General features: G+C 27.3%; 1 non-coding gene across 1 annotated transcript; it reads right to left on the bottom strand.

Moving 5' to 3' along the window:
• Positions 1–2,221: 2,221 nt before the first annotated feature.
• On the bottom strand, positions 2,222–2,294 carry TRNAV-AAC (transfer RNA valine (anticodon AAC)). Its single transcript has one exon. It is a non-coding gene; the product is annotated as a tRNA-Val (tRNA).
• Between the last annotated feature and the right edge of the window lie 3,921 nt (positions 2,295–6,215).

Genomic DNA, 6,215 nt, shown 5'->3' on the forward strand with positions numbered 1-6,215 from the left:
CAAGTCAAGTATTTGCTCCAAAAATTATATATAATAACATTATCATTTTAGGTACAAATAAAATTATTATGAGTACTTTATGTCACACTAGAACTGCAGAATGGGCTATTATCGGTGATCTGAGAAACATCCCTGAGGATGGTCGGAAGGCATGCCACTACAATTTTGATTCTCTGCAGAGGGGATGGCTTCCCCACTTTTTTTTAACCAGACGACCTGCCCTCGATGTCGTACACTTTACGGTAGAACAGTTAAAGCAGATGCGACATCGTGCACTCTCGGTCCCTTTGCAGGCTGATCAAAGCGGTCACCCACACACTCACATACCGCTGCCAATGATACTTAACTACGACGTTTTATTGGGAATCGTGCCCTGGCAATCAGTCCATCGTGGAAGAATTAAAATTCATTTTTTTCATAAAAGAAAGGCATAAAAATGAATCATTTAAAATACTTTATTTTAAATATCTTGTTTTATTAAATAAAAAAAAAACTTTTTTTATAAAAAAAAAAGACTAGGGGAAATCGGGAGAAACATTGAGAAAAAAACATGTTAACATGTTATTAAACTATTAATAAGCTGGTCGTCTCAATTCACTGCTGACTGTTAACGATCAATTCTTAATTATAAAAAAAAAACGTTACTGAGAATGAGTAAGTAGAGAACCTATTTTTCAAAATCACAATAATTAAAGCTTTCAGTAAGAATGACTGCTCCTTACAAGATAAAAATTTTAACTATTAAAAATACCAAAGAGCATTTTTCCTAGTCTTGTCGTTGCCAAAACTACTAATACAGCTAGCGAAATCCTTTAAATATAACTATTTAACATAAGTAAGGGCCGTGATTGCCTATAGTGGTTAGCGAATCGAACTCCGGTCTGGAGGGTCATAGTCTTATTTTAAAATTCTTCCACACTCCGCCTCCCAAAGAAATATTAATCCAGGATTTACTCCATTCAATAAATATTGCAATTTTCTAAGCTTTGCTAAGCTTATATAACCCGACGTAAGCAGTTTTTTTTCCTTCCCTTTTATAACTTTTTAACCAGTTGTTAACCCTTTCACGACTGATCGTGATCACATACCTGATAGCGCGAGCACATAGCATTATATATGAAACGAGCTCTGTAACTCCAGTGGCCCAATTGCACGTGGTTCGGATTTCAATGTGGTAATATCATATTAGTAACTATGCGTACTCTTAATACGCAAATTATGCGTAGCACGTGGGATTGGAGAAGAGCCTTTTTTCTCTTTTCGCCAGTCCTGAAAGATTGAATGATAAGTTTCTCGTTAATAGCAATTTTTCCATTAACATTCCCTTATTAATTATCTTCCATTAATTTTTTATTTGTTTTATACTAGTGGAATATGTCAGACAATTTTTTTTTTTAATATTTTGGAAACATGTAATTAATTTTATGACCTCGAGAAAATGCGGAAAATTAAATATTTTGATTCTTTTTGTGTATTTACTTTCAAGCGTTGACTTTTTATTTTTGTTAATACTTTTAAAATAGAATTATAAATATTAAACTCTTTAAGCAGTTTTTTAAGATAATTAAAACATATAAATTTAGCAACCACTGTTAATATTTAGTTGCCTTTCATTAGAAGTTACAAATTTAAAATGTACTCGTATATTTATTTAATTGAAAACAGATTTTATGTTTGTCGAAATGAAATGCATTAAATGCGCAATCAAATAAATTATTTTAAAGCAGAAAAAAAATATAAAAATATTGTTTTATATATTTAAAAAAAAACTTAAACTGACGCTAATTTTACCACGCAGTTTTACGAAATTACATATACATAGAATTAATGAAAAAAAAAATGCGGCAATTTATCATTCAGAAAATTACTGTAAATAATAATTTTCTAATTTTTCTATTCCTTTTTTAATCCAATTTTTGTAAGAAAATAAAATAAAATAAAGAAACGTTATAAAATAAAATTTACACATCGGGTTAAGTACGTTCGTTACTGTGTAAACTTTCAGCACTAATATCAGAAGAAATAACAATGAAAATAAATTATGTCCTTCCCATACAATGCTCTTAAATTAAATTTAAAATTCATAACGTGTGCTTCTCAACAATCTTTATTTACTAATGTAATGAAAAATTAAATTATTTATCTAAATTTTATTTCAATGTTTAAATTAGTAAGATAAATTAAAATGTTATTTAAGGCATCGGATCAAAAAAAATTCTTTTGTACCTACCAGGTTTCGAACCTGGGACCTTCCGCGTGTTAGGCGGATGTGATAACCACTACACCATAGGTACTTGTCTTGTACAATGTTTCTTTATATTAAATTAACTTAAAAATTTGTATGAGATTAAAAGTTCATTCTTCATCTTTTGTTTTTGATTAAAATTTATTTTAATATTGCAAATAAATGTATGTATAGATACCGAACACCCTGAAATATTACGAGGACTTTCCGTAACTTTCTTAGAATATATAGGAGACTTTCTTGAATTTTTAATACCGTGTGAAAATAAACTCAATTCCTAAAATTACTTCCAGTTATACAGTTTATTACGTTAGTTATTTTATATATTTTTAAGCACTCTTCCTTCGTCATATCGTTTAAATGTGCCATTACTCACAAAACACAATAAATGTTGGAGAAATGCCAAAAGCGATAAATGTATTTCACAATAAGCATTCATTTATTACTCGCATGGTCTTATGTTCGTCTCTTCGTAACGAATTCTACGTTAAATAAAATTCTCCTCATTTATTCAGCAATAATATTATTAAAGGTAAGCTAATTTCAAAGATATATATATATATATATATATAAATGATCCCCTCCGCAGAGTATCGAAATTGTGATGGCATGCCTTCGGAGCATCCTCTGAGATGTTTCCCAGACCGTNTATATATATATATATTTAAAACTTCATGTGAAAGATAATATTTATCAGTTGTAGAATTTAATTAAATTTTTATATTTTCAATTGAAAGCACCTAAAAAAGGCTTTCAATTTTTATGTTTTTTTTTAAATCTATTTTTTTATTTATTATTTTTAATTAATTTTTTCAAAAATCTATTTGTGTTTTAAATTTTAAAGTTTAATCGAAAAGAAATGTTAATATTTTTTTTAAGAACCGTGTTCTTTTTATGTATAAAGACTGCATATAGATCATGATTTCCTTAAAAACCTTTTTCAATTCCTTCAATTAGTTCACGCTCTCCCTATATATATATTTATATATCTTGTTCAAATTTTCAATTGTTAAAAAAATACTTTTTATTCATCCACTCATGTTCAAATATATTTTTTTAAACTTGTGGCGGATGATACTTGAAGTTAATGCAGTTTTCTCAAATATTAATTAATTAATTAATTTTAGTTTCACATGATATTTAGTAGGATATAAATTTAAGAATAAATAACATCTGTGGTGAAGAGTCAGTAATTATGATATTAATATAAATATGTATATCATATTATCTTATGTATAGATGTCATGACGAAAGACCGAAATCGGTGGTTATTGACTTTCACCGGTGAATGTCGAATAACACCAAATACGTAGGTGAAAGATCGAATATTTCATTACATTCTTGTACATTCGGATTCTCACCGGTGTATGTCGACAATCACAGATATGCTTTGGTGAATGTCCGAAATATTTATTACATTCGATTTGATATGAATTTATTCGTGGATATAATTACATTTATTCGATATTTTAACCCTACACTGATGTTTTTTTTTAAGGTTAAGTGCCACTGACCGGTATACATTTGCCCGGTATACCCTACTCTGATGTTTCTTCTAATCTATCGTCAGTAAGTGTTAAAATATATAATAAATATATCAAATAAATATAATAATATTAACGAATAAATTAATATGAAATTGGATATAGCAAATATTTCGGACATTCACCAAAGCGACTATGTGATTGTTGACATTCACCGGTGAGAGTCAGAAATAAGGGTATTTAGCAAATATTTTGGACATACACCAAGCGACTACGTGAATGTTGACATTCACCGGTGAATGTCGAGATTCTCCAGATTTCAGTGTTTCACCGTAACATATACATAAGATAATATGATACATTAATTGTAATTATTGAATAAAAAGTAACTAAAATAAAAATTTTCATTGTTACCCCAAGTAGGAATTGAGTTTAACATTTTTTTTATATATTGCATGTTATTCCTAAAATCAGTGCTCAAATTTTTCGATTAAAATAAAAATCATTTTCGAGAAAAAATAAAAATGCATCAATTACTTTGTTTTCTCATAATTCAAAATCTTAGAATTTCAATAGAATGCCTGCGAAATATGCTAGTATTTTTAAACCAAATCAACACCTTGGGCAAAAAGAAAAAAACACTCGAATATTGACGTATAGCATAAAATTAATCATAAACAAAAAAGCTGAATCCTTTTGTTTTTAAATTATTCTTTTATATTTAAGATCTATTTAAAAAAAGAACTTACTAATTCCAAATGTTTGCTAATAATTATTTCAAATAAAATGAATTAAAAAAAATATAACCAAATCTGGCAAATCATGGATGAAAAATGTGTTGCCTATGTTTTTTCAACAAGGATTCTTGAAATAAATAGCAAGAGCTCTGTTAATAGCATACCATATTTATTTTTACATTGCTTTTAACTAAAGCAAAAGAAACATACGAGTAAAATCGATGCAATTTTTTTTAATTCTTTCATCTTTTTAAGCTCAATTTTAATTCTTAAACGAAACAAGAGCTGATTTTTCTTTGTTCATTACATAACACAAGGACAAGAATTCATATTCTTGGAGTATTTTTAAAAGAGTATTTAAAATAATATAAATTGCGACTTCGAAATAATTTAAAAATATTTTCTTAAATAAATTTCTTTTGATTTAAAACTGTACTTAAACTTGAAATAATGCATTTATACCAAACGATTTGTTATCTGAAATATCACAAAACAAATCAGATGAAAAGATAAAATTAAAATCTATTCATTTTATCTTTCTACATAATCAGACAAACTGAAAATAAAACTGATTGCAAGAGCTCTTTCTTATCTCAACTACATTGTCCGTAGTTGAAAATACTTATGTAATTAATGAAATGAAACAAACAATTAAGTAAGTTTTAACAAACCAAATATTTTGTAAAAATTCATCTTTTGTGGTTTTAATTGCAATAAAACATTATATTTTGATTTTTGCGTTAGCTAGGGTAGACTGTGGTGATTTGCAACAGGGGTCAGTGGCTAGAAAGGTTGTCTCATCCAGTATAAATTGTGCGATCTTAAGACTTCTACACTGTAACTAAGTTTTTGAGATATATTTTAAGATTTATATATTTGTTTCTACTGCTGTTTTAATGAGCTAAACATATTTTATTTGAGATAAAAAAAATCTTTTTGATAAATAAAGATTTTTTTTGAAAGGGAATCAAATAATACTGGAAAAGAAATTAGATTGAAAGATAATTAATCCTTTGAGGCAGAATTTTCATTAAACATATTTTTCACACTTTTTACATTATTTTGTAATACTTCAGGTCAAAATAAGTGAAAAATATTGCACTTAGCATTCTAACACATACTGCATGGGACACCGGCGTCCATTTTTGCGGTAAAGGTAAAATTCTTCTAACACAACACACTTTCAAACAATAATTTTTCAAATTTGCACTTATTTAAATAATCGATAAACGGTAATTCATCATTGAAATTTCTTTAGTTTACAAAATCAGTTATTGATAAATCTTTGAATATGTATGAGAAAAAAAATTAAAACAACTTTATTTGGATTTTATATTTAAGTTCAAATACAATTCTATTTATCTAAATGACTTATTCAGTATTTATGAGACTGTTTTTTTCATAATTAAAATATACTAAAATATATTTTTATTTTTATTTAGCACGTCCTGAAAAAAATGTACATAAAAGAGACACCGGTATCCCATCTGCGTCAAAGGGTTAAAAGTTAAATATTTACACTAGGAAATTAGCAGCTTATTAAAGATTTATAATATTATTATCTTTATAATACAGCTAAAAATTGCTAATTTTGATGCATTTATTTACTTGAGCTGCTATAGCGATGATACTTGCTGTAAGAGTTTAATTTAATATTATTTGGTGCGTATAAAAGTAAAGTTAAGTTATTTGTGTAATTGTAGTTAATAGATTGAAATACTTGGTAAATGTACTAATAATTGGATATAG

The sequence above is a fragment of the Parasteatoda tepidariorum genome, chromosome 8 (genome assembly GCF_043381705.1).
Source record: "Parasteatoda tepidariorum isolate YZ-2023 chromosome 8, CAS_Ptep_4.0, whole genome shotgun sequence".
Classification (NCBI taxonomy): domain Eukaryota; kingdom Metazoa; phylum Arthropoda; class Arachnida; order Araneae; family Theridiidae; genus Parasteatoda; species Parasteatoda tepidariorum.